General features: G+C 36.8%; 1 long non-coding RNA gene across 1 annotated transcript; it reads right to left on the bottom strand.

Annotated features, from left to right (window-relative positions):
* Window positions 1-3141: 3141 nt before the first annotated feature.
* On the bottom strand, window positions 3142-3704 carry LOC119584876. The gene is made up of 3 exons (XR_005229847.1): window positions 3663-3704; window positions 3424-3498; window positions 3142-3192 (listed from the first exon to the last, which is right to left on the bottom strand). It is a non-coding gene; the product is annotated as an uncharacterized LOC119584876 (long non-coding RNA).
* Between the last annotated feature and the right edge of the window lie 8039 nt (window positions 3705-11743).

Below are 11743 nucleotides of genomic sequence, written 5' to 3'. Positions count from 1 at the left end.
ATGCGTGTGTATGTATACATGTCATCATCACCCTGAATCAAGCCATTGCAGGACGTAGGCCTCTCCCAATCTTTCCAACTTTATACATGTATGTCTGTGTGTGCATATATATATATATATATATATATATAATATATATATATATATATATATATATATATATATATATATATATATATATATATATATATATTATAAATATACATATATAATATATATATATATGTGTGTGTGTGTGTGTGTGTGTGTGTGTGTGTGTGTGTGTGTGTGTGTGTGTGTGTGTGTGTGTGTGTGTGTGTGTGTGTGTGTGTGTGTGTGTGTGTGTGTGTGTGTGTGTGTGTGTGCGTACGATGTAGCATATACATAAGTACCAGTGGACCATTCACTCGGTGAGGGCGTAGATGACGATGTTATCTGACCTCGCTTGACCCGTCAGTTCGTGATCAGAGCTCGACGCGTTAAGGTCGGCCTAGGCCTCCCCCTCTGGGCTGACTGACCTGACATGTGACCCGCGTTACCCTTTAGACATCGTCCTGTGTGTTCCCATACAGTGTGTCAACTCTTATTAATAAAGAGTCACGCCGTTTAACAACTACCCTCTGTTCACCATTGTACTAAGGATCATAGCCTTTTACAATCTGGTGGTAAGGCGGGCGCTGCGTCCTTTCGGCTCGCAGCACGAACACCTCCGAAGAAAAGAAGAAAAACCACTCGACCTCTTCAAGGAATGTCTAAGAAAAAAACACATAAGTACACGTTTGGGCCTCCCTTCCCCTTCTATTATTTCTTCTTCCTTTCTTCTCCCATAAATGTGTTAAGCCTCAGATAGCATTAATCGTGTGATTGCGGTACGTGGTCAACAAACATGAATATCGTTCGTTAGTTAAGTAATTAATTAATTTCTCTCATTATTAGAGATTTATGTTGTTTCATCTGCAACGAATTTAACGCGTTCGTGATTTTATCTTATCACGAATATCATTTCATTTTAGATCGTTCTTCCCCTTGCCCAGACCTGACCGCGCTTTCTCTTTCGATTGTGGTCGGTCAGTTGTGGTCTTCATCTGACCTCATCTTTCTCTTTTTCTGGTCAAACCTAGGGGATTAACTGTAGCACGGTTACATTGCTTATTGGTGACACGTTCTATCAATGTTATTCGTTCGATTGGCAACTTTTGAGCTGATGTGATCTGCAATTACGTCCGTCAAATAATGTAGGACTAGGGTTTAAGCTAGAATAATTCTTCGCTTATTAATCACACCCTTCTCACTCTCTTGAAGTCGCTTGCATGTTTTGGGTGATTCCCAGGTGGTCGTGTGATTCGTGATAATTTAGGGAATGTCACGAGCGCCCATCACAGATACTCAGAAAAGAGCAGGTTATTTATAGATTTTCCTGACTTGGGTCGCTTCAAGGTATGGCATTTTGAGTATAGGATCCCCCCGTCGATGAAGTCTAACATGCATAGCTCGACATGTACCTCAGCAGTTCAGATTTTCTGACCCCGAGAAGATTTGTTTGCTAAAAAGCTTACGAATATTTTTTTTCATTCTACATTCTATCATTAAATGTTGAATTCAATGTGGTAGTTGAATTAATTTTATATAGCTAGCATTGCTAATTTTCATCTCAGTTTTTAATATTAATGTTAATATTCGTGTTTGTGATTCATTCTCTGTGTGAGGTCACTCTCACTTTCACTCATTCATGCTCACTAACATTTATTTCTTCTCTGTGAGACGACAATTGGTTCAAGTAAATCCTTGCGGATTGCCATTGTCGTTTCCCTTATCTACTCTCATATTTATCAGAGACGGTTGGTAGTTCAAGCCAGGTCCATGCGGATCGGTACTGATGTTTCCCTCTCCTATTTTCTTCTTTATCTTTGTGAAAATAAAACACAAACCAAAAAAAAAAAGATGAAAATAAATTAAAAACCAAAATTAAAAACTACAAAATTTTATAAATAACCGGCTAGTGGTACTTAACACCCCCTCTTTTCTGTTTCCTTTCTTTTTCTCTTACTTCTGGCCCTTATGTGTATGATCTGGTTCCCCGACTATTTATTGCAGTCGCACCTACGATAACCGACACGGCATCGAAGGAGGACCCTGCTGCAGAACCTTAGGATGCTGTGGGAAGGACGTCATCGGATGATCACCATAGGCCTGTGGACCAGGATGTTCGTCAGAGCAGGTGTTGAGCTGTCCCATGATGTAGTGGACGGGCGCCGCCTGCCGAGATGCCCGTAGATCCAGCGAACTGCAGGTAGCAGTCGCCTCAGGATGCTGTGGATGGGTGACGCCTGGCGGACGCCCGTAGATCCAGTCAACTCCAGGAGCTCGTTAGTGCAGGTATCAGCCGCCTGAGATGCTGCCCCACCTGCCCAATGCCGTAGATTCAGTTGAAGATTACGAGGACATAGAGATCTAGCATACCAGCAAAAAGGACCTAGCCGAGATCTGAGAGGACGTGTGGACGTCGAGGACAGACAGATTACACCGAAGACCAGGAAGAGGAGGACGAAAGGGACGAGCAGCCACGAAGATGCACCAGGACAACGCACGAGAGCGAGACGACCAGCCAAGTTCGGTCACCCTTGAGGCAAATCTAAGACGCCTCGAGGGCGAGGTGTGAGTATGTATTGCGCCCACTCCTTCTCTCTATGGTCAAAACCACTATTTCCCTTTCTACTGGGAAATCCACTTGGGCTTTATCTAGAGGGGGCACTATTAATTAACGTCAAGTGTGAGCTCTCCTGTATCATTACCTGAGTCATACTCTTGATGAACCCACACTATAAAAAAATATAATAATCATAAAAGGGTTACTGATGATCTAATTTCAGTCTTAGAGGTAACTGAGAGAAGGGTAATATCAAACAATTGATAGTCTTAAATTTCTTGATATATTGAATTATAAATCATTAAACTTGTACAAACAAAAAAAACTTAATTGACACAGATGTCCACTTCTCCAATAAAGTGTGTAGTATAAACTGTCCTTCTCTTATGTCTTCCTTCTTGAATCCTTTGTCTGTACAGGCTTTCCTCAAATTCCTTCATTTTTTCACTGTATCGGTTCAGAGGATTCCTAAGGATGGCATCTGCTTTACAATCTGGTGTATCTGTCCAAGGACTTCTCATGAAGCAAACACAACAAAAACAGAACAAAAAACACAAAACCCATTCCTAAAAAAAAGAAACAATGGTTCTATTTTAGGAATGATAAAACAATAACAGATTCAATATAACTATTTTCTTGTAGGAACATAACTACTTTTGACAAACAAACAAATTGCATATATTCATTCCATTATATACGATCTGAGTAGTTTTATATTTATACATTATATTATTTTTATGAAACTCTCATTTTAGCAAAGATAGTATTATTCTATTATAAACTTCAATAACACTTACTCCTTGAGTGGGTTTTAAATCCTCAATAATAACAGAAAAACATCTGAATGGTCAAGTGCCACTGTCAGCCACTAGCTGTGAAAAAGATATTCTATTTCCCATGGTTTTCCAATTTGTTCTCACATGATTACTTTGTTATTGTTCTGTAATCAGATCTATAGTATTTTATAAATTTATTATTGATATTAGTACAGCTGAATGTTCTTTCTTACTTCTGGTATTTAAAGAATTTTACTGACCTCTTTCGGGCATTTACCAGGCACTTGTTTCGGTTCTCTCTCTCTCTCTCTCTGGTTATGACTATAATATCAGGGTTTAACCTGTATATTTTTAACATTTTAACATCTACTCAGGTCACATATATTACAAGCATATGGTTCGTTTTAATCATACATGCATAATACCGGAACTTAAATGAATTTCTCCAGAAACAAAATGAATACATATTGGTTTCTCCATTAAAATATCCATTATAGAACCTTAATTTAATAAGCAACAGTGAAATACCACTGCGTACCCTCTAATTAAAGAGAATGCCTTGTGGGAGAAACAAAGAAAACTGAACTTTTGGTGGGTAAACTCGCATATTTACACTGTTTCCTTATCTTAGTGTAATAATATAAACATATATAGCACCTGATACAAAAATAGTAAATTAAAGTTTTATCTTTCTAAGAAAATAAAATATCATCTTTCTAAATAATTATTTAAGTACTAATTATCTTATCTGCTAAAGACTAATTAAATGAGGTATACACAAGTAACATATGAGTAAAGACCAAGTAAGTGAGGTATACAAAGGGTGGTCACAGACGAATTTTTGGGTCATTCTTACTTCGTGTCCTAGTGCTCATTACACGCCTTTGGGGTTAGGGGAGACCAAAAATTCGTCGAACCAAGTATAGGAACAAATTAATCACATTTCACCAAGTATACTACCATTATCAAGATCCACAATTCTAGTTATCAGTCAATATCAATATCAACAATACAAATGTATTGTCCGCTCCTTTTCTGCGGTATTCAGAATTGTTACACATTCTCATGCTCGAGGAGGAGTAGACATATCACTAGACTGTATACAAAGTTCCATACAAATTTTGCATCGTACTATCAGACAATACTGGGTCACTTTACCAAAATACAGCCAGAGGATTTAATCTTTACACATCGACAGGCCCCATCTGTTGCAGGAAATTACATCAACTTCCCCAGCCCTATAGAGAATCAGAGGATATGTTAATTGTTTCTAACCTTGCACCGGTTGCATCATGAAGTATTAGATACTCTAGCCTAGTGCTCAACTGGGTTCACACTTAGCCATATCCAACTGAGTGGGGACCTTCAGGTAGACGCTCATTCTTACAACCCCTTAGCCTAAGTTCCTAGCAATTTGTTCTATAGAAGTCTAATATATCTAAATCTAAATTATACAAGTCAACAATATAAAGTAAGACTAACATTCATACAGAATGTCCTCGATCTACTATATCCTGGTGTCCTCATCACCCATTTATAAGGAACAACAATCATCATCAATCCTAACAGTTATTCTACTAACTAAGCTAGGATTCATCAAAGGCACATCCTATCCTGGCCAAGGCATAGGTTTCATCAAAATCTTCATTCTAAATATCACAATTGGTAGTATAAACTAATTTACATCGGCTTGCTTAAATTATAGCACCAATATTAGAACCACACAAAAATAATAATATAACCGATACCTACTACCTTTTCTTTAAAATTCTGTTGGTTCTGTATTAACTCTCTCTAAACATAACCAAATATGCGATATTATACGACACAATCCTCAAATCTCTTGGTTGTCGTCTAACTCTTACATATGTAAGGATTCTACGGTATTCATCTGAGTTGAAATAACGTCTCTTCAATTTTTCTAGTATCTCTTCCCTATCAAGAAAAACTTTCAACTTTTCTGCAGCTCTATCCTACTATACTTCCATTTAGTATATCCATTCTCAGTCATAGGCACGTCCTCCATCAACCACATTAATAAACCTTAAACGCGTCCTTTCCCATTTCCTATTTAATTAGCAGCAGTGTTAGGTATTGGTTCCTCAACATAGACCATGCTAAAATCTCCAATGCTAATGGTTTGTTCTTTCTACTCACATTTGCCTTTTGGTAAGTATCTCCTGAGTGTTATATTTCACAGTTTCTTCAGCAAGTTTTTCACATCTAATTATATCCTCATCACTAATATACTGGTAACAGTAGTGGCCAACTCTCTGTTGGGGTGTCCCCATATAATGCAAAATAAGGGAAGCACCTAATCGAAGTGTGTACAGCTTTAATCAGCACCTTTTCAGTTTCTGAAATGTGACTGGGCCATGTATTCGGGGTTCTTGACTCAAAATGGCAAAGTACTGTCTTAGAGCCCTATGGGCTCTTTCTATCATGAGTTACCTCGAAGGATGGTATGGTATAGAAAATCCTTGTTTTATTCCTGCTTTCTTACAGAACTCTCTAAATTCTGATCTCGTAAACTCTCCTCCATTATCTGAAATCCCTAAACGAGGAGTTCTGAACCTACTATATCTTTCTTGAATTCAGCAGCAAATCGCTGTTGACTTTTATTTTCTTAAAGGAATAAATCCTCGAACCTACAAAAGGGGTCCAATGGACGTAAGACAATATCTAATACCCTGCCTACTGCAATGCGCAAATCAATTAGATCTATGGATACCTATGACCATTATCCTTCTACGGGGGTAAATCTCTCCACTGATGTTATTATGTGATCCATGTCCTTAAATGTTGACAAGGTTACATGGATTTTACGTATTTCTTCACATCTTTTCAACAGAGTTGGCCAATAGAAATATTGTTTGGCTTTGCAACCGTTTTTTCTCCTAAATGTGAATCATTATGAGCTATGAGAACAAAGGCACTGGTATTAAATCCTTTGGGACTACCAGGCAATAATCTGATCTTACCCATTTATTCTCTTCTTAGATATAAGAATGGGGTCTCTAATTCAAAGTGATAAAATGGTCAATTGCCTGGAATTCGCTTTGGTATAGTACCTCCTTCTAGAAACTCTATCAATTTAGCCATAACGTTATTCATCCCTTTGGGTTGTTTGATTTTCTCAACTCGTCAGCCCTAAGAACCTATATCAAGTACTGGTCGTGTAGTGCTTCCTCACTATGATTGGTGATAGCTCCTATGGGCCTACGAAGAGTGTATAGGTACAGTATGTTTCGTGACCTTTCTTACTTAATTTTAAAATGTAATCCTATTTCTAAAATATATTAGCATTCTAGGTAAAGCTGTTCTCTTCTTAAACAACAGTTTGTAATGGCTGATGGTCTGAAATATGGTAAAAGGCTTACATCCAAAGATAAGGTTGAAAAACCTACAGGCATGATGGTAGCCAACGTCTTTATCAGTGACTGATTACTTCTTTTCTGTGAAATTTAACTCTTTGAATAGTATCCTATCGTCTTAACTCATCCTTTTCTTCTCTGAATTAATACTCCACCAACGGTTGTATACTAGCATCTGTATGTAGTTCAAATTCTTTAGTTTGGTTCCGTGTAACTAAGACTGGTGGCACTTACAACTTATCTTTCAATGTTACAAAAGCATTATACAGGCCTCATTCCACTCAAATTTACATCTTCCTGGGTCAGATTAGTTAAAGGTTCAACTATTTGGGCAAAAATTTGGTATATGCTTCCGATAAAAATTAACATGCCAATGAATCTTCTTACTTGTTGACACTTTGGGGGAGGAAAAAAAGAGGCATCTTGTTAATTTTCTTCAAGGTTCTTTTTATTTGCCTTAATTCCTGTCTCTGATATGATATCGTCCCAAGAAACTTAATCCCTTGGCCAAATTACATTTGGATAAATTTACTTTCATTCCCACTGTTCTAACCTTTGAAATGTCTCTTGTAACTTCCAGCAATTTGTGGTAAGAGGCTGACCAGAGAACTACATATCTAAATTAATTCCTGCCACCAGACCTTCTTATAATGGACTTAATACTTCTTGCATTTTCCTAGTAAAGATAGCAGGGCTATTGACAATCCAAAGTGGCAAATGCTTAAATCTATATAAACTCAATCCATTGAAAAAGAAGTTAAATCTTTAGGAAGATTCATCTATGGCCACTTGGAAAAATAAGCATCTTTCATGTCTAAAGTGCAGACAATTTACTTCCAGCACTTCTTCTACTAGCTCCGATAATCTAGGGAGGGGCTGTACGTCACTTTATTTTCTTATGATGCCCTGACATCTATGCACATACGTTTTGATCATCCAGGGTTTGCCAAATAAGTATATTGGTGATAGATAACGCAACAGTGGATATTCAATTACACCTCTTTCCATTCATGTTGAATCAATATCTGCAATTATCTTCTTTGACTGTTCAGGGGTACCTATACAATGGCATGCGAAAACTGGTTCATATCAACCGTTAGGAATAGGTGCTTCTTTTACTTTTCAATCGACCTAATTCGATTCTCATCAAGTATGAACAATTCATTGTTGTCAAGACTCACCTCTATTAGTAACTCCTGGCTGGTCTTCGGTAAGATGTTTCCAGTCCAAAACTTTTAATAAGTGTCCCAGGAGAGTCCTCGATCACCACTAATCTGGACCGATCACTATGATGACTTTGTTGTCAATTGACCAACATATACTGTTAGTTCTCCAAAGACCGACAGCCAACTCTACATTCATCTATGGAGGTCTCATTTACCTTTTCATTTTTCTCTTGTGTAAAATTGTGGCAGTGAAGACCACATAGTATAATTTTATTCTCCGGGATTCTTTTCAAAGGGTTTGGGCAAGTTCTACTTGTTACCTAATTCTACACGACCTGAAGGTCTAAGTATATAATTTGATTCTTCATCTATAAACTGTATATCCACAATTTGACCCTGGGGTGAACTTAATGGGTCCTCTTTCCTAATGGATAACTCGGTATGTCAATCCCTTTGTTCATCTATACTTGAACAACCATTACTTAAAGATTTTCCATTTTACTTTGACAATTTTCCACTCTTTCCATCTTTTCAACAACAAATTATGTCCTACGTGGAAATCTTTATGGGATTATTCACAGATGTGTAACCTTTCCCTGGAGGACACAAAGTTTTGTGGTTAAATGTGTTTGTTATTCTAATCATTGTTCTGAACCTAATTTGCAATTTTTCCTTTCAAATCATGAATTCCTTCTCTAATTCTACCATATTGATTGCATCGGCCAACCGTATTATAGATCTTATACTGTTTTCTCCCAATAGAGATCTTGAGTTTTACAGTTCCAAGTAAAATTTCTTTTCCAATCATATCAGCACCCATCAAACATTGATTAAATACTCATCAGGACAATATCATCTTTTGTTGAATGAAATATTTGGGGATATTGATACTTGAACTGAATTCGCTCGGATTTGAGTAATGTGTGGTCACTGAGTGTAGGAACTTTACTATTGGGCTAATCTTATCGTCTAAGTTCAGGTTTTGAAGCACACTATACTTTATCAGCATTGCAGAGGAGCCGTATCAACAAAAGCTGAACTTGTCGGTTATTAACCATATCATAAGAGGCGTATCAATCTTCTATCTGAGATGTTGTTTACCTTAGGTTTTGTTTGGTCTGGTTTCTGATCTCCAGTATTTCCTTGTCACCATATTTTTGTAGCTGCTGCAGTAATTGCTATCATGGGTTGGGTCCCATATTGCGTCGCCCTGTATTAGTCTACCAGGGCATCCAGAATGCCCTTCCTTTTCCCCCCTGCGAGTGACAGTCAAAGCAAAAAAAAAACCTTTTTCTGGCAGCGGTTTCCGTGGACATTTGCTACGAATATGTCTAATTTCCATTCTGACACCAACCACATGGATAAACTTACAACTATATCCTTGGGTTGCTGTATCTTTGACTTTTACTTTGTTCACCTGCGAACGCAGAGCCTACATTCCATTCGAACATAGTCAAAAATGCTTCTCCATTCCATTCCAAGCACAGAATTAACTAAACTTGATGGTTTCTGGCAAATCTTCCATCATAAACCCCCTTCCACAATTGTTCCTCTTTAGGTGTCAGTTCCTGAGAAAATGCTCTAGCTATGATCCTAAACCTAGCCCGAAAACTTATTCACAACTCCCTAGGGTGTTATCCAGTGAGTAACTTCTACTAAATAATTCTCGGGTAGGCTTCCATTGCATTTCTGAGGCCACTAAAATTACCATGTAAAATCTTTTCTAGTCTCCAAATTTTTCTACCACCTGGGGCTTTCTAATTCAACCATCTACAGAAGATCGCAGATCTCTTTCCATTCTGTTTTAAGGCAATGTGTTTACAAAGTACATCATCTTCACCTCCTAAGTGTTTTACCTGTCTTACAAAAATCTTAATATTACCAAGAGCCTCAATGCCATGTAAATCTTCCTATTCAATCTCAATCATCGTTCCTACTTCTTAAAGATTGTACTGTGTAAAATATGAATGTTTCTGAGAAGACTGAGCAATGTTAGACTGATGCACAGTTCTCTCATGTCTGGCATGTTTCTGATAATAATTTTTGATACTTCTTTTCCAACTCTTCTCTTTTACTATTTTCCTTATCTCTTTCGTCTCTTATTTCTGCAATAAAGCATACACCTTGTTTAGACTTAAATTAATTCAATCACTCAGTCTGTAAGGTATGCTTTCTGCCACGTATCTTTCTCACCTTTCCCCATCTACACCTGTTTCATACTCTATGCAAATTCTCAGAACTTATTTTGACAAAGAACTTAACTTAAAGAATTTCAAACAATGTTATCTAATATCTCTTCTCTCAGCACATTAGACTGAAATTATTCAAATCATATCCCACATTAGCTGCCACCATATATATTGCGCCCACTCCTTCTCTCTATGGTCAAAACCACTATTTCCCTTTCTACTGGGAAATCCACTCCGGCTTTATCTATTAATTAACGTCAAGTGTGAGCTCCCCTGTATCATTACCTGAGTCATACTCTTGATGAACTACCACACTATAAAAAAAATATAATAATCATAAGAAGGGTATGATGATCTAATTCAGTCTTAGAGGTAAACTGAGAGAAGGGTAATATCAAAAGTGATAGTCTTAAATTCTTGAATATATTGAATTAAAATCATTAAACTTGTTTTTTTTTTTTTTTTTATACAAACAAAAAAAAAACTCAATTGACACAGGATGTCCACTTCTCCAATAAAGTGTGTAGTATAAAACTGTCCTTCTCTTATGTCTTCCTTCTTGGAATCCTTTGTCTGTACAGACTTTCCTCAAATTCCATCATTTCTTCACTGTATCAGTTCAGAGGATTCCTAAGGACGGCATCTGCTTTACAATCTGGTGGATCTGTCCAAGGACTTCTCATGAAGCAAACACAAAAAAACAGAACAAAAAAAAACAAAAAAAAAACATTCCTAAAAAAAGAAACAATGCTTCTATTTTAGGAATGATGTCTAAAACATAAAAAGATTTCAATATAAACTATTTTCTTGTAGGAACATAACTATTTTGACAACAAAACAAATTGCCATATTATTCATTCACATTATATACGATCTGAGTAGTTTTATATGTATACATTATACTAATTTTATGAAACCCTGATTTTAGTAAAAGACAGTACATTCTATTAAAACTTCAAACAACACTTGACTCTTGAATGGGGTTTTAAATCATCAATGATAACAGAGAAACATCTGAAGGGTCAAGGCCACGTCAGTCCACTAGCTGTGAAGAGATATTCAATTTTACCATGTTTTCCAATTGTCTCAAATGAATTACTTTGTTATTGTTTTGTAATCAGATCTATAGTATTTTATAATTTATTATGATATTAGTACAGCTGAATGTTCTTTCTTACTTTGGTATTTAAAGAAATTTTTTACTACCTCTTTTCGGACATTTACAGGCACTTGTTCGGTCTCTTCACTCTCTCTCTGGTTAGGACTATAATATCAGGGTTAACATTTTAACATCTAATCGGTCAAAATATGTACAAAGCATATGGTTCGTTTTAATATAAATCACCCTTCCCCCCTCCTCTCCCCGCCCCCTAATCCGGAACTAAATGAGTTTCTCCAGAAACAAAAGGAATACAATATTGGTGTCTCCATGAAAATATCCATTAGAGAACCTTAATTTAATATAGCAACAGTTGAAATAGCACGGCTACCTCTAATTAAAGAGAATGCCTGTGGGCGAAAAACAATAGACAAACTGAACTTTAGTTGGCGTAAACTCGCATATTTAACACTGTTTCCTTATCTTAGTGATAATAATATAAACATATATAGC

The sequence above is a fragment of the Penaeus monodon genome, chromosome 18, assembly GCF_015228065.2.
Source record: "Penaeus monodon isolate SGIC_2016 chromosome 18, NSTDA_Pmon_1, whole genome shotgun sequence".
Taxonomy (NCBI): domain Eukaryota; kingdom Metazoa; phylum Arthropoda; class Malacostraca; order Decapoda; family Penaeidae; genus Penaeus; species Penaeus monodon.
This window is presented reverse-complemented; position numbering and strand designations above follow the sequence as displayed.